Source organism: Gracilinanus agilis, chromosome 1 (assembly GCF_016433145.1).
Source record: "Gracilinanus agilis isolate LMUSP501 chromosome 1, AgileGrace, whole genome shotgun sequence".
Taxonomy (NCBI): Eukaryota; Metazoa; Chordata; class Mammalia; order Didelphimorphia; family Didelphidae; genus Gracilinanus; species Gracilinanus agilis.
Genome location: NC_058130.1, coordinates 325,360,559 through 325,386,584, shown reverse-complemented (window position 1 = coordinate 325,386,584; position 26,026 = coordinate 325,360,559). Strand labels below are relative to the sequence as shown.

Genomic DNA, 26,026 nt, shown 5'->3' with positions numbered 1-26,026 from the left:
GTGTTGATGTCATTGATGTTGTTTCTTTCCCATTTTTAAACTTTCAATGACTTGTTTTAATAATTCCACAGTAACTTAATTTTGTGTATGCTATTTCTCTTTTTTATTATTGTTTCTCCTTTTTTGTCTGATATTAAGCTCTGATGAGTCAATGGCCATTGTCTCTTCACAGAGAGACACTTGACACTTGACAGACATAACACATATCACATCAATCGCCAAATTATCTGTCCATTAAATTATTGATTACATTCTTTGTGGTATTATTTGATGCTTGCCATGACTAGAGTATACTGATTCTTTGTTTCAAAGAATACATTCATGTTAGGGACATGTGGATATGGTGTAAATTGACAGTTCACTGGCCTCTTTATTTCTTCACTATGCATGTTTTTCCATATATTTCTTACAATTCTTCCCTTTTCTTCACTTTGCAATTAAGTCAGTAAATATCAGTATATGTTTATTCAGTTTCCCTATAATTTTTCCATTATTTTGTTCTCAGCATTGTTGTTGATGAAGAAAGTATAATTATTTTAGTGACAGTTTTTTTTGCGAATGTGTTTTAGTAATACAATAATTCTATACAATCAAATGTTTAATGAGGTTTCTTATGACCTCTAAATATATAGTAAAGTCAGCTCTGTCTACTCATTTTTTCCTTCTCGAAGGAGTAACCACATCTATTTAGCTGCAACTATCTTCTGTTTTTTGTTGTCGTTGTTCTTCATATCAGGGAAATTAATAGCACTTTGATTCACCTCCAGCAGTAAATCTATTTTTATTTTTTGACAAGGTTCTCAAATTGAGACCAGGAAGTCAAATAAAAACTTATTAATAGTCGAAAATTTGACAAATTTTAGCATTCTCTTTTTCTACTAATATGTAGAACTCAAACTTAACTGAGGCCCATTTAAATAAAGAAGAATGTTTGATGGATTTCCATATCCAAAAAAATCATCATGAAGAGGTCTTTCTAATTTATAATTAGTTTAGTTGATTCTTCTCCTGTTATTAGGGTCATACTCAAAGTCTTTACAAAGAAGTAGAATCTGCTAGATCTTATCCAAGGAATTCTTACTGGCCTTGGATCTAATTAAAATTTTTCTTTGAGGCTTTTCTTGCAACTATTTTCACATTTTTGTCTTTTTTTCTGAATTAATATCTTGAAATTCCCTGCCACTGTAGTACCTTTTTATGGTCAAATTGTTTTTATTATTGTTTGATTATTTCCTCAAACTATTTCTTAACTTTGAATTTTATGTGAAAATTGGGCTTTGATCACCAAGATGGTAAAGCAATATCCAAAGCTTCAGAATTTTCTGTGTTGCTGTTTTCAGAGATACTTCTGTGAGTCTGCATTTTGGTGCTTCTAAGATGGTGCAATACTGGGAGGGACATGGTCACTGCTCTTCTGGTCTGAATTCTGGTTCTTATCCTGTTCTACTTCAACCACAAATGCTAGTACATCTCTTTGCTTTGGAACCATGGCCAGAATCCCTGTCCCTTTGTGACTGACTACCAGCTCTTCTCTCTGACCTGGAACTATGGTCCAGAACCACATATGGTGAGTAGAGTTGCAAATCAGTGCCAGATGTATCCAGTGCCACAAAGGGTACCTGGTAATCTCTTTCTGACCAGTTTCCCAATCCCCTAACTACCTCTATGGTAAGGACTCCTAAAGCTGTTGTTGTTGCTGCTGCAATTGCTCTAGCTTCCATAGCATGAGAGGGCTCTGGACAGGGCTCCACCTCAGTGTCACAGACTTCTTCTGCCAACCTGTTAAGTTTTTTAGGCTAGAAAAACTACTTATTCCTACCTTTTGCTGGCTCTGCCACCTCAAAATTTGATTCAAAGCATTTGTTTACATCTGTTTAGAGATGAATGATGGAACAATTTGGCTGAATGGCTGCTACTAATCCATCTTTTTTCCCTATCCCCCCAAGAGACAGGTAAATATTAATAAAAATAAATCAACAAAACTTGGAGATTCACCTTATAGACAGTATATTGACAAAAATGGCAAAATATAAGTATAGTCAGTTTTGGAGAGGTTGTGTAACGTCAGGGCCAGAAATGTACAGTTAATGAAGATATGCCTTGATTCCACTATTCTAAAAAACAATTTGGAATTATGTCGAGAAAGTAACTAAAATGTCCTTGTTCTTTAACCCAGGTACTTGACTGCTATAGTCATACATTCAAAGAAGACTGCTGATAAAAAAATGAAAGTTCTAGTATACACCAGAAAATTTATATCAGTACTTGTTTTAGTAAAGAACTGGAAATGAAATAGATGCCTATCATTTGCAGGATACTGAATGAAATGGAATATTAAATTGCTCTGAAAAACAATGCAAGTGTTGAATATAGAGAAAAAAAGAAAGCCATATTCGGTGGTACAAAATTAAGTAAACAGAAAAAGGAAAATAATATATAGTGTGACTGAAAATATAAATGAAAAGAACAATGAAACAAACCTGAATACTATGAAATTGAAATATACAATATTTGTCTGAGAGAATCCATTTGCGACTCTTCTCCTTTCCTCTTTCTTTGAAGAGAGCAGAGACAGTGGGTATGTAACACTGCATATGATACTAGTCTTTCTGATGTGTTAGTTTATTTTGGGGAATGTGCCTACAAACCCTCTTCTTATTATAGAAAGGATAGATCTGTATTTGGGGAAAGATAAGTAATGTGAAAACAAAAGGTCAATAAAACATTTAACACATTAAATAAATTTATATACTGCATGTAAATATGTATGCATGTTCGTATGTTTCTGTGCATACATTTATGCATATCTGTATATGTATAACACATAGTTGTAGTCCCCCCATCTAGTTTTTAAGCTCCTTTAAATCAAGAGCAGTGTATTATTTTTTCTACACATATAAGTTGCTCAATAAATAATTATGTATGAACAGACTGACTAAATTGATTGGTGCAGAGTATATTTTCTTTCAGAATCAAGGAAAATCAGTGTTTAAAGAGGAAGGAGTTCAGTCTAATGGCATGTGTTTGAATTCCAGCTCAGTCAGTTATTAGTTTTATGAATTCATGTAATATCCTCCCTGGGTTTCCAGTTATTTACATGGAATATGAGTACATTTGACTATATTCTCTGGAAGAGATCATTCCTAGTTCTGATATTCTGAGATTTAAGGCTGGTAAATATAGGAAGAAAAAAAAAAGAGATAATACATATGAGAAGAGATGCTCTTGGTGTCAGACTCCCAGGGAATACAATGAACAATTCTGCTAATTAGATGTTCTGAATATTTTGATTAATTTCCAGAAAAATAAAAATAAAATGAATTTTCAAAGAAGAGGAGTTTAGAAGTCTTTCAAGTTATTTTTCTTCCATTCTACATTATCCAACTTCCACATAATACTCTCTGATTGTGCAAAATCTTAATTAACAAGCATTCAAGATTTATTTGCCAGCTGCTCTAAAATAAGAGAAAAAACATTGGGTATTTTTGACCTTTCAAAAATAACAAATCACATCACCACATTTATTCTAACCTTTCAAAAATCAACTTTATCACATTTCATCCTGGAGATAATACAGAATGCAATTTCAGCTACATTTACTGAATATTTTTCCACACATTTTTGAAGAGAAGTAACTAATGTGGGAGAACAGCTCTGCCTACTCCCACCCAAAATATAACCTCCTCATTTTATACATCCTCTTGCTAATTACCAACTATCAAGAGTTCCACACGGTTAGAGATGGGTGAAACTGGTCAAGAGCAGTCTTAGTTTCAACAAGAGATCAACAGTTGCTCCTGCCCTTGGTTTTATCACTATTTATCATGCCAGGAAAAAAAAAGTAGTTATTGATAAAAATGAATTACAATGGAGGCTTTGTGGGAGGAAGAGGTATTGGTATTAATAATATTGGACAGATTTCATTTCAAATGAATGTGAGGAAAAGGAAGATGAGCCAAAATGGGGATTACATATGAAAAGAGAAACAAATATAATTTGAAAATATAGAATGTAAAATATCTGAGGAGAAGAACTATTTTGGCATTAACTTTAAATCCCTACAGTCTAATACATATTTGCTGAATTAATTTACAAACATCAAATGAACTCAAATGAATTTTTATGAAGTTCTAGTTTCTGTCATTCTTAATTAGATCATTGCTAGTTATTTGGTATGTATAAAATAACTGCTAATAGATTATAATTATAGCTAAATAAAATCTGATGGGGGTATCCCAGTATTCTTTATATTGTGTTCAAGTCACCAATATATTTTTTTGTAATTATATGAAAAAGGGCGATGAGTCTTTACTGAAACTACCAGATTTGGAGTCAGAGGTCCTGGTTTCAATTTCAGATTTCATGGTGTCATCTAGGACAACTTCCTTTTCTACTTCAGAACTCTGTTTTCCTCAATTTTCTCTTCCATAAAATGAGAGGGTTGGATTTTCAGTGATGGCAAATCTTTTAGAAATGGAGTGCTGGACCACAACCCTATCTCATCCCAAAGAACAAATGCTGCACCACCCAACCCGAGAGATGGCATGCTGTGTTCCTCTCTCCCATCAAGGGCAGGGCACACCCTGTTCACACCCTAACCCCACATAGGGGAGGGAGGAAGTGCTCCCATTGGACTGCTGGGTGGAAGGGTGGATGATGTGAGGAATGTCCTCAACAAGTGTAGAGATGGGGAATGGAGTGGCCCAAGTGCTCCTCTCCCTTCCAGCACTGCTGCCTGTGAGCCACCCATCTTAACTCCTGCGCATTCCCTTTGGGCTATTGGGCAGAGGAGAGAGGGATGTGAAAAAATGTCATCACGATGTGGTGAAGAGGGGGAAGAGTAGCTCTGCCTATTCCTTCTGTCTTTCTAGTAATGAATTTGGGGTGTGGGGTAGGGGGGCAGCCAAGTGCCCACAGAGAGTGCTCTGTGTGTCTTCTTTGGCACCTGTGCCATAGCTTCATTAATACTGGATTATTTGATGTTCAGTGTTCTAACTCTATTTTCAATGTTCCTATAAAATAATTCCATACCTTAAATCTGGAAAGATGTACTAATACATGTGATTCAAATAGGATCAATTCTGGTAATTAAATATATTAATTAATTTATTTATTAAATAGCCAACTCAGTTCCATGTAGTAATTATTCAAATTCACTATTTTTAAAAAAGTTTAAAATCTATGTAATTTTTAAAACATTTATTAATATTCATTTTTAAAATGGTTACTTGATTCATGCTCCTACTTTCCCCTTCCCCCCCCACATTCCCCCACCCATGACCGATGCACATTTCCACTGGTTTTAACATGTGTCATTGATCAAGACCTATTTCCAAATTGTTGGTAGTTGCATTGGTGAGGTAGTTTCGAGTCCACATCCCCAATTATGTCTGCCTCAACCCATGTGTCAAGCAGTTGTTTTTCTTATATGTTTCCTCTCCTGCAGTCCTTCCTCTGAATGTGGGTAGCGTTCTTTACCATCAATCCCTCAGAATTGTCCTGGGTCATTGCATTGCTGCTAGTACAGAAATCCATTATATTCTATTTATGTAATTTGAAATTAATTTTGCCTTTGTATTTCTGTTTGTTTAGTGACTTTCCGTGACCCAAGAATTTGCCATTACATTTCCAGCGTATTGGGATGAACTTCTCAGATATAGTTAGACTAGTTCTCACAAAGTAGAAAGTCTGATGACAGGATTGTACCAATGTTATTATATATTAATTCTCTGACATTAAATTATGTGATCGATAAGTCTATAGGGAGTTCAGTGAAGACTAGTACCTCTTGTATGAAGGCATGCTGAGACATTTACAAGTTAGTATCCACCTGTCATCCAACTCTCACCTGTGACTCCAAGAATCTGTAGCATGTGCAGTAGCCACACTTTGGTAAAAACCATCTGGGCAAGAAGGCTAAACCAAGCTGGAGGTAACTGGCTATCCTCAAATTCAGTGGTGAGTTAGGAAGATGCTTATTGCTAGTATGTGAAGAACTTCCCCCACTGGAATAGGCAGATAAGAACAATTTGTTACAATGGTCATGAAAGTGGCTAAAAGAGCTTGGAACTTGGTCAGACTTTGATGGTTTGGTCATCCCCTGCATCCTGGACCATTGTCTGTTGTTCTGTCTTTTGTCTTGCAATTGGACTTTGATAACTGGAAGAGAGAGTGAAGCTGATGACTTTGTACAATTCTACCTCACTTTAAATCAATTCACTTTTAGGTCAAGATATCACTCCGAGGTGTTATTGGTCTTCTTGTAAATGAAGGACAGACAACAGGTCTCTCAGAAAAAATGAATGAGATGGAAAAGTTGTAGCTATGGGATATGGGGAATAGCTTCACTTGAGAAACATTTTGTTTATTATTTTCATCATCTTTACTAGTAGAACAATTAAGGTTTTGATTTATAAACGTGTTATTGGTGTAGTCTGGAATAGTTAATACGCTTTCTTAAGTGCCTAACTTATTAGAAGGAAATGATTTTGGGCAAGCAAGAACAGAGCCTCAAGAGTCTATTAAGAAGATACCATAATGGAATCATACTTTATTTAAAAATAGCACTCAGATATAATTACTGCAAAAATTGGAAAATTGAAAAAGTAATTAGATTTAACATAATTACTCTAAACATGATCATATCACACTTGAGGAAATAAAAACTTTATGAAACAATAATTTGTATTCAATATTTATTTTCTACATGAAAGCCAACTAGTAGAATCTTGCTACTGAAGATGTGAATTTTGAAGACATAATATAGCATCATCTCAGTCTATATAATGCTAAAGCAGTAAAGTTATAAGTACTTTAATATACTATACTCTATTTATTTTACTACCTAGTCATTTGATTCATATAGAACCTTTTACTAAGCCTTGGTACTAATCAACTATCTTTCTGTGATTCTTATTCCATTAAGAATCTTGATTCAGGGGGCAGCTAGGTAGTTCAGTGGATTGAGAGCCAGGCCTAGAGACAGGAAGTCCTAGGTTCAAATCTGGCCTCAGACACTTCCCAGCTGTGTGACCCTGGACAAGTCACTTAACCCCCATTGCCTTACCCTTACCACTCTTCTGCCTTGGAGTCAAAAGTATTGACTCCAAGGCAGAAGGTATAAAATGTTTATATATAAAGAAAAGAATCTTGATTCATAAATATTTAGAAGCATTCTGAGTAACCTCCAATTGAAAAGACCTTTATTGAAGATCTTTAGCGTATCATTATCCAGGAATTAGATTTATTTAGAAAAAAATCAGAGGAAACAAAAGACTACAGGAGGAAGCATTGTGTGAGAGAGTGTGTGTGTGTGTGTGTGTGTGTGTGTGCACATGCACATTTGCGCACATGGGTGTGTGATAGTTTTTCCTTCCCTTTTATAAACATAGAGTAGTTTCATATTATTTAATACAATGAAAGGCAATCAACTTCTTCAGGTTACTAGACAGCTTACACAGTGACTCTGTACAAATAAAAATAATATTTCTATAATAATATGAAAAAGGGACAACAGTAGAAGAATACTAGCAATGTTCTATATAGGGCATATTAAGATTACTTTGCCTAACTGTTTTGTTTTGTTTTGCTTTAGATGTTGAAAAGATATTTAGATCTAAAAGTACTTTCACTATATCTCTGTTTTTCAGAATTATACACAGGATCAAAATTAAAAAATATTTTAAATATTTTCAGGAACAGGGACAGAATATATATATACATACGTATATATATATATATATATATATATACTGACATAAATGTGTATATATATGCATGTGTATATATGTGTGTGTATATAAGGTTTCCTCCTTACCCATGAGTTCCCAATTCATTACTCTGTATTTTAGGTACTACGATGTTATCATAATCCGTTACAAACTCTAGCAATGAATTCTCGCCAATGTGTTTTAATTTTACCACTCAGAGAGATGGCATATTTTATACAAAGGGTCAACTAAAAATAAAATGTAAATAAAGTAATAATAAAACACTCTTCCCTCTCCCTTTCTAGAAATCGTGAGCTAACAGCTTCAGAAATTATATTAAAATACAAAAATACATGTACATACATATATACACATATGTACACACTATTACTTGAATAAAGAGCATCTGCTTGTGAGGAACATGTGATCAGGGTACATGTGTGGATTGATAGTCCATAACTTTGATACTGCAAAGCTGTTGCTGTGGTCTACTGATATCTGTGCTCTTATCTTCATCATACTTCCTTTCTATCAGGGAGTGGTCTCCACTGTTCCTCATTGGTGGCTGAATCTCAATTTCCACCCTACTGAGAAGTTCCGTTGCTCCTTGAGCATTGAGGCACAAGCTGGTCTTTAAGAAAATCAAATAATCTCTAGTGCATCCATTAGACATACTTTGGTAAATAAGCCACTCCCAATAAAGAGGTGTTACAGCACCTTCTTCACCTGTTCTTTTAGTTCTATACCCTAACCCTTAGAAGATTCTTTAATAATCTTTCCTGAAGCAGCAGTCACATATGTCTACTATGCCACAGGAATAGTCAAGAAATTAGTCTCTATCCTCAGGATAGGATGTGCTGGTGCCAGATCTTGAGCCTATTGTTAAATTTTTCAGTATATTTATATTCAGAAATTTGAAAATGTTTGCAATCAGGGTTTGAATTGTTTGGTTCAATTCTAAACTTAAGAAAGAGATGGAGAAAATGTTAATGAAGATGAAATTCATAAATATGCCATGCACACATTTTTACCCCCAATGAGCTGGTTGTTAAACATTTCTAGGATTTTTCTTATCTCAAAGACATCTGATGTGTTATATTCCATTTATTAGAGTGGCCATTAGTAAACTTCCCTCCTAGGAGAAGGATTACAGCTGGTCTTCCTGGTCAATGCAAGTAAAGTTTCCTAGAATTCTCCTTCTCAGCCATGAGCCATGAAGTTTTTTCTCAGTTGGGATACACAAGAAGTTAACAGAAGACAGGGTAAGACCAGGTTTGCTTTTTGAACGCTATTTTCTGTTTAATTGTTTTCTAGACTTATTTTTTTTAAGATAACTGCCTTCTGTGCCATTTCTTCTTGGTTTCTCAGTTTAAAAGAAACTCATTTAAGTTCTTGTATCTCATAATATCCTTTAGCTGAATTAGTATCTCCAGGACTCTACTTCCTCAGGTAAAAAAGAAGCTAAGGGATATTTTAATAACAAAATATTTTAACTGAACTCTGCCACTATCCCGGTTTGTGCAAATAACAATGTCTTTGAATAAAGAAGGCTGACAGATATACTAATCTTTGTCTCACTGCTCTTAGCAAGACGTGAATGACTTCTCTCTCTGAAGTGTCTCTTTTTGTTTCCTTTGGGCTTTCTTTCTTTCCTTCCTCTCCTCTCCCTTTCCTCCTCTAATCTTGTATAGGACTTGGATTCATTAACATCTGGGTGAAAAAATGCATACCACATACTAATTACCTTGGGCACGTCATTCGTGACTTCCTTTTCTGTGTTTAAATTTCTTCATCTTTAAAATTAAAATAGAAAACTAAACTCCCTCTCTAGTCCCTATCAGTTCTAAAACTGATTTTCTTAATGTCTAACATTGTACATTTGCATGTAAATATGCAAACAAAAATACATACGTGACTATATATATGTATGTATGTCTCTATATATATCTGTAAATATACAGACATATATGCTAATGAATATTCCTTTGTTCATAAAGAGGACATTTCTTATCTTCATAGCTTTTGAAGACAATGGCAATTGCATATGCTTATAAGTAATCATGGGAAGGAAGAGGAGTGATTTGAAAAAATCTCTAAACTACCAGAATATTAGTGTAGGAATCAGAGGATATTAGGACAAGAATAGATTTTTTTAGAGATCATTTTCATGAAACTGATGCTAGAAATTAGATTAAGAAATAATAGAAGGGGGATAAAAATTATATTTAACACGTAATATGTCTTGGATAACTATTTTTTATCTTCAGTTCAAGTTTTGTTTTTACTTCTTGAGATTTTATATCCAGTACCAAGTACTGGAAATTCTTAGGAGAGACCTAGGTTTGAATACTGCCTTGAGACATGAGCTTTGTGACATTACAAATCATTTAATTTGGAGGGACTTCAGTTTTCTCACCTGTAAAAGGAAAGGATTAGATTGGATGACATCCCTGCCACTTCTAAATCTATGATTCTATAACCTTAGAAATGATCTTTTCCACAGATTCTTAATTTTTTTCTATCACATACTCCTTCAACAGTCTTGTGAAACCTATAGACAATTTCTCAGAAAAATATTTTTAAACTAATAAAATAAAATAGATAAAAGAAACCAACTATATTAGAATATAACTATCAACTTAAAACAAACAACCCTACTCATTTAATAGTTGAAGAAAGAGAAGGTCAAGAGGATGAAATAACTTTCCCAATGACTGAGGAGTGGCAGAATCCAGGTTAAAATTTGTTTTTAAAAAAGAGGTAGGAAGGTAATTTTTTTTAAATGAGAGATTCCTCAGATCCTGAATATAGAAGGACTTAGGTCAAGGAACAATTGTATTCAGTTGATTATCCTGAGAAGTGAAGGTCAGATGAGAAAGCTTGCCATTTCATCATAATCCCTGAATGCAAGGATATAAATTCTAGTATTTTCTTAGAAAAATGTCTGTTTGAGAGTCTTATTTCCAGTATGAATGCTACAGGATAGCTCTCAAAATGCTCTTTTTTCTAACTGATTAAAAGTCAGGAAGAAAGGGGTGGAGCCAAAATCTATAATCAGGTCAGTATTCCTCGAACTTGTCTTCTGCCATCTTCTTTCCCTTGCTAGAGATTTTCAAATTACTAATATTTGAATAGCCAAAAAGGAACTTGACTTTGACAGATTTTTCCCTCCTTCATACCAATTTTACTTAAATATATATGTATGTATATGTATATGAATAGAACAATACCATTTAAACTCACAAATGAAATCTCCATTTTTTTTTATTACACAAAAAGGTAATCTTTCCTTTTAGGCAAATAGTTCTTTAAATTCAGAATACATCGTTTATTCTATTTTTTATTTTTCATATGAACTGTTTTCTTTTTCTTTTTCATTTTTCAATTGTCAGGCAAAACACACTTCCACAATTGGTCATTGTTCTAATAGCAAAGACATACATAACTAAAACCTCAAAATAAAAGTTCTTTCTCTGGAGGTGGATAGTATTCCCTGTCATAAGTCTTTAAGATTGTCCCAGATCATTGCATTGCTGAGAGTAGACAAGTTTTCAAAGATAAGCATCATCCAAAATTCCTGTTATTGTGTACAATGTTCTCCCAATTTTGCTTATTTCACTCTGCATCAGTTTCTGTGGATATTTCCAGTTTTTTCTGATATCATCTTGCTCATCATTTGTTATAGTATAGTACAAGAGTATTCCATTACTAACATGTACCACTATCAGTCCAGTCATTCTCCAATTGATGGACATCCCTTCAATTTCTAATTCTTTGTCAACAGAAAAAGAACAGCTTTAAATATTTTTGAATAAGCAGGCCCTTTTCCCTTTTATATTACCTCTTTGGGATATAAAATCAGTAGTGGCATTACTGGATCAAAGGATATACACAGTTCTATAGTCCTTTGATTATAGTTCCACAATACCCTTCTGAATAGTTGGACCAGTTCACAACTCTACCAATAATGCATGTGTCACAAATTTGCCACATTCCCTTCAACATTTACCACTTTCCTTTACTGATATAATGGCCAGGCTGACCAGTGTTGTTTTAATTTGCATTACTCTAATCAAGAACAATTTAGTACAATTTTTCATATGATTATTAATGGCTTTGATTTCTTCATCTAAAAATTGCTTGTTCATATCCTTTGACCATTTGTCATTTGGGGAATGACCTGTATCTTATAAATTTGACTTAGTTCTTCATAAATTAGAGAAATTATACCTTTTTAAGAGATATCTGTTATAATATCCCCCCAATTTGTTGTTTCCCTTCTAATCTTGATTAGATTAGTTTTGTTTGTAGAAAAGCTTTTTATTTTAATGTAATCAACATGATTCAGTTTATATATTATAATACTATCTCTTGTTGGTCATTAATTCTTCCTGTTTTCAAGTCTACCAGGAAAACTATTTTATGTTCCCCAAATTTAGTTATGGTATCACTCTTTATATATAAATCATATATCCATTTTGACCTTATCTTGGTAAAGGTTGTGGTATAAGATATTGGCCTATATCTAGCATCTGTCATACTGTTTTCTAATTTTCCCAGCAGTTTTTGTTAGTGAGTTCATATTCTAAAAGCTGAGATCATTGGACTTATCAAACACTACATTGCTAAGATAATTTACTGCTGTATATTGTGTATCTAATATAATCCACTGATCTACCAGTCTATTCTTTAGTCAGTAACAGATTGTTTTCATGATTACTGTTTTATAGTACAGTTTGAAATCTGGTACTGCTGGGCTTCCTTCCTTCATATTTTTTTTTTTTTCATTAGTTCCCCGGTTGACCTTTTGTTCTTCCAGATTAATTTTGTTATTATTTTTCCTAGCTCTATAAAATAATTATTTGGTAGCTTCATTGGAATGGCACTGAATAAATAAATTTATGTAGAATTGTTATTTTATTATATTACATTGTCCTACCCATGAGCAATTAATATTTTCCCAATTGTTTAGCTCTGATTTTATTTGTGAAAAGTATTTAGTAATCGTGTTCATAAAACCCCTGTGTTTGCTATGGCAAGTGGATTCTTAGCTATTTTGTATTCTTTAAAGTGATTTTAAATGGAATTTCTCCTTCTAACACTTGCTGATGGACTTTATTGGACATAGAAGTGCTGATGATTTATGTGGGTTTATTTTGTGTCCTGCAACTTTACTAAAGTTATTAATGATTGCAGCTAGTACTTTAGTTGAGGACTCTCTAAGTATACCATCATATCATCAGCAAAGAGTGATAGTTTAGTTTCCTTATTGCCTATTTTAATTCCTTCAACTTATTTTTCTTTTCTTATTACTAAAACTAGCATTTCTAATACTATATTAAATAATAGTGATGATCTCATTGGGAAGACTTCTAAAATCTCCATTGCAGATGATACTTGCTGAAAGTCTTAGGTATATACTACTTATCATTTTAAGGAAAGGCCCTTTTATACCTATGCTTTCTAATGTTTCTTTTTGGTAAGAATGGTTGTTGCATTTTGTCAAACACTTTCTCTGCATCTATTGAAATAATTATGTGATTTCTGTTAGTTTGATTATTGATATAGTCAATTATTCTGATAGTTGACCTAATATTAAACTGTCCTTGCATCCTGGCACAAATCCCACCTAGTCATAGGGAATTATTATTGTGATATATTGCTATAGTCTCCTTCCTATTATCTAATTTAATATTTTTACATCTATATTCATTAATGAAATTGGCCTATAATTTTCTTTCTCTTTTTTGTTCTTCCTGGTTTAAGGTAACTTTATTAGTTTTATGAAAATAATTTGGTAGGATTCCTTCTCTGACTATTTTCCCAAAGAGTTTATGTAATAATTTGGATTAATTATTCTTAAAATGTTTGATAGAATTCACTTATGAATCTATCTGGCCCTGGGGATTTTTTCATAGAGAGTTCATTGATTGTTTATTCAATTTCTTTTATGAGAATTTTTTTATATAAGAATTCTATTTCCTCTTTTGCAAATCTGGGAAATATGTATTTTTGGAAATATTCATCCAATTCACTTAGATTATCAGATTTACAGTCATATAATTGGGCAAAATGGCTCCTAACGATTGTTTTCATTTCTTCCTCATTGGTGGTGAGTTTACTATTTTAATTTTTAATACTGATTATTTAATTTTTTCTTTCCCTTTTTAAAATCAAATTAACCAACATTCTGTATCTTTTATCTCATAAGACCAACTCCTAGTTCAATGTTCCTCTTACTTTCAAGTTTGGTGATTTCTACTTTAATATTTAGGATTATCAATTCGGTCTTTATATGAGAATTTTGAAAATTTAAAAAAAATTTATAATAAAATATTTCTCCGTGGTTACATAATTCATGTTCTTACTCTTCCCTCCTCCCACCTCAATCCCCACCCCCCCATAGCCAACACACATTTCCACTGGTTTTTACATGTGTATATGAGAATTTTTAATTTGTCTTTTTTCTAGTTTTTTTTAGTTGCATGCCTAAATAATTGATCTACATTTTCTCTTTTATTGATGTAAGCATTTAACAACAGAAAATTTCCCCTAAGTACTGTTTTGTCTGTGCCCCATAATTTTTATTTGTTGTCTCCTCGTTGTCATTCTCATTAATAAAGTCATCGATTATGTCTATCATTTATCCATTGGCTCATCATTTTTAGCATTAGATTATTTAGTATCTGATTAATTTTTATTTATCTTTCCATGGAAATTTATTGATTATAATTTTTGTTGTCTTATAATCTGAAAAGGATGCATATGTTTTATCTGCTTTTCTGCATCTGATTGTGCAGTTTTTATGTCCTAATACACAGTCAGTTTTTGTATAGGAGACATGCACTGCTGTAAAGTTATATTTTGTTTATTGGTATACAATTCTTTCCAGAGATCTATTAGTTCTTACTTTTAAAAATTTCATTCACTTTCTTTGCTTTCATTTACTTCTTGTTTATTTTATTTATTTATTTTTGTTTGATTTATCTAGATCTGAAAGCAAGAAGCTGAAGTCTACCACTAGAATACTTTTACTGAAAATATCTTCCTGGAGTTCATTTAATTTCTCCATTATTTGGAGCATATACCATTTGGTGTATGTATGTTTAGTATCGATATTAATTTAGTTTATAGCTCATTTTAGCAAGGTGTAATTTCCTTCCTTATCTCTTTTAACCAGATCTACTTTTGCTTTAACTTTTTCTGGTTGTTCTTCCTCTTTTTTGCTTTAGATGATTCATAATAAATTATGCTCCAGCTTCTTATCTTTACTCTGTGTGTGAATCTACCTCAAATGTGTTTCTTACAAACAAAATATAGTAGTATTCTGTTTTTAATTCACTCTGCTATCAGCTTCCAATTTAATGGGTGAGTTCATCCCATTCACATTCATAGTTATTGTTACAAACTGTGTATTCCCCTCCATCTTCTTTTCCCCTCTTGATTCTGCTCCTTTTCCTTTTGCTTTGTTCTTCCTCACCAGTGTTTTGCTTTTTATCAACACTCCACTTTTCCCCTCCCTCCTATTACTACTATTACCCTTCCCTTGTCTTATTCCTCTCCTACATCTTTATAGGGCAAGATAGGATTCCATACCCCAATGTGTATGGTTGTTATTCCTTCTCTGAGCCAGTTATGATGAGAGTGAAGTTTAAATATTGCCTGTCATTACCCTCATAGTCCTCTACATTGTATTAGTTTTTCAGGCCATCTCTCTCTTCCCTTTTCTATAAGTGCAATTCCCTTTTATTCACCTCTTGATTATCTTTTTTTGCCTACCATATCATCCTAATTAGCTTACTTTCCCCACTATCTTTCTAAGTATACTATTTCTTTTTTTTAATTTTTATTTAGAATATTTTTCCATGGTTACATGATTCATGATCTACCCTCCCTTCTCCCCACCTCTGCTTTCTCCATTCCCTGCCCAAAGCCAATAAGCAGTTCCACTGGGTTATACATGTATCAATGATCGAGGCTTATTTCCATGTTATTCATAATTGCAGTAGAGTGATCCTTTAACATCAAAACCCTAATCATGTCCATACCACACTACATGATTGATTATGTATTTTTCCAATGCATTTCTAGTTCCACAGTTTTTCTTCTGGATGTGGAAAGAATTCTTTCTCACAAGTTCCTCTGGATTGTCCTGGGTTATTGCATTGTTGCTGGTGGTAGAAAAGGTACATTCTATTGTACCACAGTGTATCAGTCTCTGTTTATAATGTTCTCCTGGTTCTGCTCCTTTCACTCTGCATCAATTTCTGGAGGTCATTCCAGTTCAAATGAAATTCCTCCATTTCTTTATTCCTTTCAGCACAATAATATTCCATCAACAACATTTACAACAATTTATTCAGCCATTCCCCAATTGATGGACACTCTCTTTTTCCATTTTTTTTTGCTACCACAAAGAGTGAGGCTGTAAATGTTTTTGTACAAGTCTTTTTCCTTATTATCTCTTTGAGGTACAAATCCAGCAGTGGTGTGGCTAGGTCAAAGGGTTCATTTAAAGCCCTTTGTGCATAGTTCCAAATTGCCCTCCGGAATGGTTGGACCAATTCACAACTCCACCAGCAGTGTATTAGTGTCCCAATTTTGCTACATTCCTTACAACATTTATAACTTTTCTTTGCTGTCATATTGGCCAATCTGCTAGGTGTGAGGTGGTACCTCTGAGTTGTTTTAATTTGAATATCTCTAATCAGGAGGGATTTAGAATACTTTTTAATGTATTTATTGATAGTTTTCATTTTATTCTGTGAAAACCACCTATTCATGTCCCCTGACCATTTGTTGATTGGGGAATGGCTTGATTTTTGGTAGACTTGACTTATTTCCTTATATATTTGGGAAATTAAACCTTTATCAGAGAGTTTCGTTGTAAAAATGTTCTCCCAGTTTGTTGCTTTCCTTCTAATTTTGGTTGCATTGGTTTTGTTTGTACAAAACCTTTTAAATTTGATATAATCAAAGTAATTCATTTTACATCTTGCAATGTTCTCTATCACTTACTTCATCTTAAATTCCTTCCTTTCCCACAGATCTGACAGGTATACTAATCTATATTTACCTAGTTTATTTATTATTTCAATCTTTATACTTAAGTCATTTACCCATTTTGAATTTATCTTGGTATAGGGTATAAGATGTTGATCTAAACCTAATTTACCCCAAACTGTTTTCCAATTTTCCCAGGAGTTTTTGTTAAATAGTGAGTTCTTGCCTCAAAAGCTAGGGTCTTTGGGTTTATCGACCACTAGTTGTAAATGATCTTAGCAATCTATTGTTCGGTATTAGTTTGGGGTAATTGGTGGAAGACCTGTGGCTGGTGAGAAAAGCACAAAGCTCCTACGGTAGCTGCAGTACTCCAGGCCATAGAAAAACTTCATGCTGTCTTCCTGATATAAAATTGTTGCAATTACAGCTCTTGTGTATCTAAGTTGAATAGTTGAGGAGCAGGCAGTTGAATCTGTGAAGCACATGTACATGTTTTACTCTTGGGAAGTTCATGCATTCAAGGCAAACTCAGCTGCAATAGTCAAAGACTTCAGTAAGTCAGTCCACAGCCAATCAAAAAGTGATTATGTGCCTACTACATCCTAGGCACTGTGTTAAGCTGTAGAGATATAAAGCTGTAGAGACATAAAAGATTGTTCCTGCTTTCAAAGAGTTCATAGTCTAGCAAAGGAAGCAACATGAAACTAACTATATACAAAAAAGATACACAAATGTTAAATTAGAGATCAAAAGAGTACAGACATTAGGGATTAGCAGAAAGGTTAATTGAGTAATTAAGTTTTCTCAGAAAAGATGGGATTTTTAACTGAGATTTTAAAGGAGTAATGGAGGAGAGGTAGCAGAGATAAAAAGTAAAAGAATCTCACTTTATGATAATAATACCAAGAAGTCCATCATCACTGGATCTTGACCAAATGAATCAATTGCTTAAGTTGTTTCTTTTTTAAATTTGTTTCAGCTTCTTTTGCTTCTACTTGTGATAAAAAAAAGTTCTTCTTACCAAATAACCTTAATTCCATTAGTCACTGCTTTGGAATTTTTTCCCCTCTTGATTAAACCTATAGAGTTGGAAAATATCTTAGAGATCATTTGACCAACCATGTCATTTCTTTGTTGAAGAAGAAATCATGAACCATGGAGGTTAAGTCATTTGACCAAGGTCATACCAGTACGAACTATGAGAGGCAGAGTTTGAACTCAGGTTATCTAACTCCAGTGACAGTGCTCTCTCAGTTTTAATAAAATGCCCAATTACTCTCCTTTTTCAATAAGACACAAAACAAATTATATATTTCATGACTTTCATGAGCACCTTTCTTGGCTGTAACATCCTTCATAAATTTCCTACTGTCCCTGCAGTCACTAAACTAGGTTGATTAGGACACAAGATTCAAGAAACCATACAATTCCTATGGAGATCAGTTATGTTACTCTCTTTCTGTGCTCCCTTAGGCATTATGGAGTTACTTCAACATGGATTGGGTAAGAAAGTTAGGAATATTTAGGGTAAACATGAAAGTATTCACTGGCATGTACAGAGAATTGTAAGTCTAATGACAATGGAGTAGTGACATATTTTTATATGAAAAGAAACACATAGTAATTGTGATTCTTGATTTTATTACATGAATCATAATAATGTACCAACCAAAATCTTCTCTATTGGAAAATACTTCTAGAGTTTGGCATATATTGGGGAAATAGACCACTAGACTCATTCTTTCCTTCTCTTATACCCAGATTCACTTATGGATTTTATATTCCTCTTCTATCTATTCACAGAGCCTAATATTCATACAAGATTTGTTCACTTATTACCTCTACTATTAAAGTTAATTCCTTATTGGTGTTATTTCTAATTCTTCCTATCTCGTCTTCATTCTATATCACTGTCCAAATTTCCTGAGTGACTTCTTAAATTTGTATGCTTAGAAATCTTCAGTGGCTCCCTATTGACTCTAATGCAAAATGCAGTTTCCTTAGTGTGTCACTAACAGTTCTCTACAATTAGGTGCCACCCTAGATTTCTAGACTTATTTCATATTATTCCTCTTCACACACTATATGTTCTAGCCAAACTGCAAAAATAATCATTCTTTGACACTTCTACTTTGTGGAAATTAGGTTTGAAGTTCTAGGTGTCTAAAAATACCAGAGCACATAGAAATACCATTAATGTAATCTAATTGCAGTTTCTAATGGGTGATTTATAAACTAGAGAGCATGTATGCATATTTAAAATTTTTAACAGGTTACTTAACTTCCTAGTTTACAATTTCATCATATTTAAAATGAAAGTTAAACTAGGTGGCCTCTGAGTTCTATTCAGTTCTAAATCTATGACGTTCTGATACTGTGATCCTGAAATTCATCATTCTATTTTCTGTATCTCTGCCCTATTCTGCATGGTCTAGGATTATAATTCACTCCCCCATAAAACCTCAAAACCTCAGCTTCTATTCAAAGCTCAGCTCATTTGCCAAATGTCACACATTTTAAGTTGTGACTATTCTCTCCATCTCAAAATTATATTCTATTTGCCTAGATAGGTTTATCTTTTATTTCATCCAGAAGAATATAACAGGAAGTATATTGTTTTGTCTCCCAGAATCCGGATCAGTGCTTTGAATACACAATCACAATTATGTGTTTACTGAGTTAATTTTAATTGAGGTTTACCTGCATAACAGTTTTGACCTAAATTTATTTGGCAATTTTTTTTTCTAACTCAAAATGTTTTATTCTGATTCCTTCTAACAAAATAAGATAAAAAAAAGAGTGGTAATGAGTAGCCTGTGGAATAACTGAAATGCAATCTTTATATAGCTCCATATATTTTTTCTTTTTTTGGAAATAAATCAAGCTTAGAACTCAAACACAATTGCTCAGCATGATAAAGGGGGAGATTCCAGATATTTGGCACACTTTAGGATATTGAAATAAGATATACTTTTATTTCCTTTAGTGATTACAATTCAAATCTGTATTATATAAACTAAAAATTCTAGTGATAAAGGATAAGTCAAAGCTTACAATAACATCCTACTAGCTATTATCTTCATATTCAGTTTCTATTTGTCATTCTATTACTAAAATTGCTTTTTCTCTTTGTCTTGTTTTGGGAAAACACACACATGCACCCATAACTGACCCCCCTAACCCCAACATAAATAAACACATACTGAAATGAGGCATAATGCCCAGAGGGCAATTTCAGGAGATTTTTTTTTAAATGTCATTATCACAGATCATTGAGCAGAATATTTTTCCTTTGATGACAGCAATTCTATCCAAGTCGATGAGCCTGTATCAAACTGTGAGCATCATTACTATAAAATTCTTCCCTTCCTTCATTGCCCTGCTGACAAAATACCAATGTACATAGGAATGATGTGATTTGAAGAGAAAAAAAAAAGCAATGGGCAATCTTTCTTACCACTTGTAATTATAACTCTAGGATAGTTGCCTAATTCTTTTTCTCTGTTTTTTTATAAGAAGTTTCTCCAGAAACAGCAGTGTTATATGACATAATCAACAACTACTAAGTTTGCAGTTCTAGGTATATAAAGATATCAACACAGAGAAATATCATTATTGTAATCTAACTGAAGTTTCCAAAGTGTGATTTATAAACTAGCGAGCTTATATATTTAAAATTTCAAGTTTCTTCAGTTCAACAAACCTTTATTATATGACAAAAACATGGTATCTTAGAATTAGAGGTGGCATAAACCTCAGTAATCATCTGCCACAGTCATTCATTTCCCCAAAAATTGAGGCCCAGAGAATTAAAATATCTTCCTCAATGTTGTATGGGCAATAAGTAATAGAACTAAGATTTGAACTCAGGTCCCTTATTTTCAAATTCAAGGTCCATTACAATGCACCATGCTCTTATTCAATTTAAGATCACTAAAAAGTCGTTCATTCAATGAAGAACATGAAAAGAGGTGTTGGAAAAACACAGATAAAACAACAGTAGGATTCAGAGGAGGTTAGAATACACTGGAAATATAACCAAGGGTCTAATAAACATGATATAAGGTAGAAAGTGATATGATTATATATATATATACATATATATATATATTTCTATAACATATCTATATTAAGTCAAGACAACATAGAAGGCAATTTGATGGTGAAAAGATGACATACATCTGAGGGATGGAAAAGATTTGAATTGAAATATGATGATGGAGAACATATTCAGTGGGTGGAGATATGGAGAGAAACTGTTTAAAGGAAGGGAGAAGATTAAGCAGAACTGGGTTGTTTGGTGGAAATATAGATTGATGGAGGGAAGGAGTATGAAGTAAGTCTGGAAAGTGAAGAGAAAGCCATACTACAGAGGACATTCAGCACCAGGCTAAAGGACTCTATATTTTGTTCTAGAGGCAATGAACTCTAAATTTTGTTCTAGAAATAATGAGAAAATGTTTAAGATTTTAGAATAGGTAAGTGACTACTTGATGAATTGGGAAGATTTTGTTTGTTTCTTCTACGTTTTTTTTTTTGTTATAAAAGGAGTAAATGCCAAAATAAATTGAGCATTTCCAAAATAGCAATATATTGAACTTGTATAGTGCTTTAAGGTTTGTAGACTGCTTCACTGATATCATTTCATAATCACATTAGCTGCTATTATTATTCAAATTTTCTAGTTGAAGAAACCAAGACTGAGAGATGTTATGTGACATTCCATGGGTCACATAACTAAGAAGTGTCTCAGGCAGGTTGGAATCCAGGTCTGCATAACTCTAAGTTCAATATTCAATCAATTATATCACCTAGATGCTCAATATTCAAAGGAGTATAGGAAAAGAAGCCTGAGAATTAAAGGGGAGTGGTATCTCTCAGTTATAGCTCACTCCTCTTTTTAAGCACACAAATCCAATATGTGACTATCGAGGCTGTCTTGTTGGTATGTGTTTTCCTCCATTATTCTGCTAGATAGTTACAGATGGATTCCAATGCTAGAGAAAACTGTTTAGTAACCTATTAAAAGACCCAAAATAAATAGGAACCTAAAACTGGATGGTTGCAATATCAAAGGAAATGTTGAAATATAAGAATTGTTTACACTGTGAAGGGTTATTGTTATACACACATATACACACACTACACATGCACAAAGATATAGGCGGCATTGGCATTGTCAAGTTTCTGCCTTGTGAATGTATGACCTGAGGAAAAATTCTATCATTTTGTGAACCTGCTGATGTGTTTCTTTTGTTTTTTTTTTTAATAAACTTGGGGTTGCTTTTTAAAAATAGATATAGATTTGTTATAGATATAGAATTGCTGTCCTCAACAACTGAGTATGGAGCATGAGAAACAGAAATATCAAAGATGGCCTATTTCTGAACACCTGAGTGATTGGGAGGATTGTTGTGCCATTAGTAGAGGCTGAGAAGTTAGGAGACAGAGCAGAGAATATTTTAGGGGGCAATTTGGGACAATATTTAATCTGAAGGAGTGTAGGGACATCCAAATAGCATGTAAGTAGCTGGAACTGGAAGAATGGCGGAGTTCAAAGATTAAATAAGGACTGAATATATAGACTTAAGAATATTTCATTAGAGGTAATAACTGAAGTCACATGAATAGATAAGAATACCAAAAGAGAGAATACAGAAGAAAATACAAAAAGCCTATACATAGTCTTGGAGCTCAACCACACTTAGAGGAAAGGTAGAGGAAGATAAGTGGCAAAGGAGTTCATGAAGAAACAATCCAATTTGGAGCAAGATAAACAGGAATGATCAGTAATTTTTTAAAGGCATGAATTTACAGATTTTGATAATTATGAATATAAAATTAATATTATACTTCTTTTAATATCTTAACCTATTCCATGAAAGTAAATGTAAAATACAGATGTCATCATAAAAAGTATACATATGTTATATGATCTGTGCTCCAGAACCAAAGTATGAATTTAGATGGAATAGGTTCAATATTGGAGACTTTATTCTTTAAAAAAAAATCTTATGTCTCTTTTGTGTCCAAGGTATGTCATTGAAGATGGATTTGGTTAATTTGGGGATTATTTGTAATGAGACAAAAAGGATTCAATCTCATGTAAGTACTGAGTGTGACAAATGTTTTTCAGCCAATTTAAAATAAAACAAAAAGGCAAAGCTCCAGAACAATAACAGGTTTATTGAGAGAGACCTGTGTCTCTCAGAAAAACTGGGTTGTTAGATTTTCTTCAGAATCTAAGACAATTGAATGAGAGTTTTCTCCTTATTATATACCCTAACATATTATTCAAGATCATATCCCGATATTCAACCATCAATCCTAGATCTCAATGGGCAGGAGATCCATTTATGATGGGTGGGAAGAAGGTACCTTTAGGATGAATGGATGGGAGGTATATTTTTCTAGCAATGATTGAGTGCTTCCTTCTTGAAGAGATGTCTCTGCCTTTTATTGGGTCTTGTTTGGTTAGTGTGAACTTCAAACTGATATACTATGTCACTTCCTCATGGTCATGAAAAGTCCAAAGACACCTTCCCTCCTCAGAATGTGTCCTATATGGTTGTATTGAAGGCCCCCACCAGTCATCATCCTGAAATGCTTTATGTGATTGATAGAGAGTTACTGTAAAAATGGAAAGTAGCTAGTCTTACTGCATAGTTAAAATTTTTTCTTTATAAAATAGGACTAGATTTTAATTAATCTTACTATAATTCTGTTAATCACCAATTAATCCTTGTCCCAGATTAATCATCTGTTGTGGCTAAATACTGATTCATTGTGATAACTGAGATTTTTTTGAAAAGAGTCAGGGAGTCAGGGATTCTCATTCTCTTCATAAGAATGACAAGACAACATATGGGACTCATTTAATTTCACTAAATTGAAAAAAAATTAGATAGATTTCATTTAAGTCCATAACTGTTTACAACAACCTTCTTTCCCTTTCCAGTTAGTCCCAACTCCCAAGCACATATAAATGAATTTATATTCTTAGTACAGTTATGGGTGAACCTATCCTCAAAGAGAAGGTATTCAGTGTTAAAGAATTAATCAATTACTCCTTTTTGTAGGAATTAAATTTTAATGGCTTCAATAAAATATATGAAGATTATAAATAATAATGGTAGTCACCAAATCAGGGTATTATTGCTCAAAGTCTAAATGACTTAAATAGATTTTATTTACAAAAGAGGTGGAATGAATGAAAGCAGAGAAATACAAAAGGGTAGTGAAGACATTAGCCTATCTAACTAAATATTGTTGACCTTCAACCAGAATTAAACTCTCTCCAGAAGACAGGAAGGGAAATCCAGCTATCCACTCACCCAAGTTCCCTCTAAGAGGTAGTCAAGATGATGATTCAAACTGAAGGTGACTCCTGAGGCCAACTTTCTTCCTTGAGCCAATCTTCTTCTTGAAGCTGACTTCCTTCTTGAAGTCAAACTCCTTCTTAACACCAACTTCCTTCTTGAAGTTGACTTCCCTAGCCCCAGAAATTTAGGGCCTTTTATAATGGCTTCTTGTCCCTTCTCCTCTTTACAGGGGCCAAACAAAGCTTCCAAATTGCCCAGGGGTCAGTGTTTTTGGGAACCACTTTTCACCTTCTGGAGAGTTGAATACTGGTCAAAAGGGTTCATTGATTCCTGGCTGATTTGAGGTGTGAATTCTCATTTCCTGGCTGATTGAGTTGAAAGGATAGAGAGCTCCTCCACCTAGTGCTAAGTAGGATGTTCAAGCTTTTGTTTATTCAATTCAAAAGTAGACAAAGAAGAGCTAATCCTGTCTTTACAATCTAGTAAGGTACTAAGTAGGGGTACTTAAGTTATTAGTTAACTCTAAATAGAAAAAGGGAATACAGGATTCCCTTTCACAAATGTAAACTCAGAGTAGACAAAGAGAACATAGAATTCCCTTTTCACATTTTGTGAGCTTTACTTCTTGGCAACCTATATAGTCCCTTATAATTAATTTTAATTTTAATTTAATTTTATATTATTACCCTAGACTATTACTGTCAATCCCCACCCCTGCTTCTACCTCCCCTCTCCATGCAAAAGAGAATGATCTCTTAGGGTTGCTAGAAAATAAATTCTCTTTCTCTGACCTATGCAAACTAGTGAAAGGAAAATATGTTTTATTTTGTTTCAACATCATAGCTCTGTTGCCTATTTCTCCTCAACTATACCTCCCATTTTATTTGGGAGTACTTTTGTTGAGCCAAAGATTTCTCTTCTTGCTCTGCCACTGGAATTCTAATATTACCTTCAGTTTCTAAAGTTTATGGATGCTCTAATACTGTCTCTACCTGCTATCATTTGTTGGGCTATAAGCTTCTTTAATTCAAATGGTTCCACAGAGAAAACATACAGCTAATCAATCTTTCTCTCCTTGTGTAGAACCAGGTACCAAGACCTGGTTTTACAATTTTCTAGATTTCTTGGTTTCTACCAGAGGTTTATAAATTGACCTTGAATGAGACTAAAGGTCTTAACATTATGAAGAAATAGTTTCACCTTGTTTGACATCAGCAAACCTAAAATAAAGTACAAATAAAGAACAAACGTTCCCATCCGACAATAATGGCATACCCAATATGATTAGAATATATTGGCATAATAATAAGAATTTACATTTTATAACATTCTGTGGGCAACAACTAACTTTACGTATTTTAATCTTACCATTTTGTGAGAAAAGTAGTACAAGTATCTCTGACTCCTTTTCATAGAAAAAGAAAATGAGGCTGAGATAATTTCTGATTTTTTCAACATTCTATATCTGTTTATTATGATTGGTGGTCTATTTAGCAAATGAATGAAAACTAAAAGGAAATAATCATAATAGAAAATAAGAACAAATATCAGTTAGGAATTCTCTTAAGACTATGGAATTGACAACTGTGTATTAATTGGAAAATGGATAAGATAAATGTTTTTAATCTAGATTTTTTTGTATCATAGATTTCCTGAGAAATGGCCTTATTTTATATGTTACCATTCTAACCATTAACATTGGTTTTTAAAGGATTTATCAGAATAAAACAGGTACATTAATGCATGAGAGGTTGATCAATGAAATGGTCCAGCTCTTCTGGAAATTAATTTGGAGCTAGGCTCCCATAATTATGAAATTGTAGTTCATTTTTATCTAGTGATATATCTACTAGTTCTATATCTGTAAAGGGACTGAAAAAAGAGGAAAATGAATCATACATATATATGTGTGTATATATATATATATATATATATATATATATATATATATATATATATATATATATATTAGCTTTTACAAAAAAAAAAAAA

The 26,026-nt window shown here is 33.2% G+C and overlaps 1 pseudogene; it reads right to left on the bottom strand.

The window, feature by feature from the left end:
- LOC123251336 overlaps positions 1-26,026 on the bottom strand; it is an 82,069-nt pseudogene that overhangs the window by 25,553 nt on the left and 30,490 nt on the right.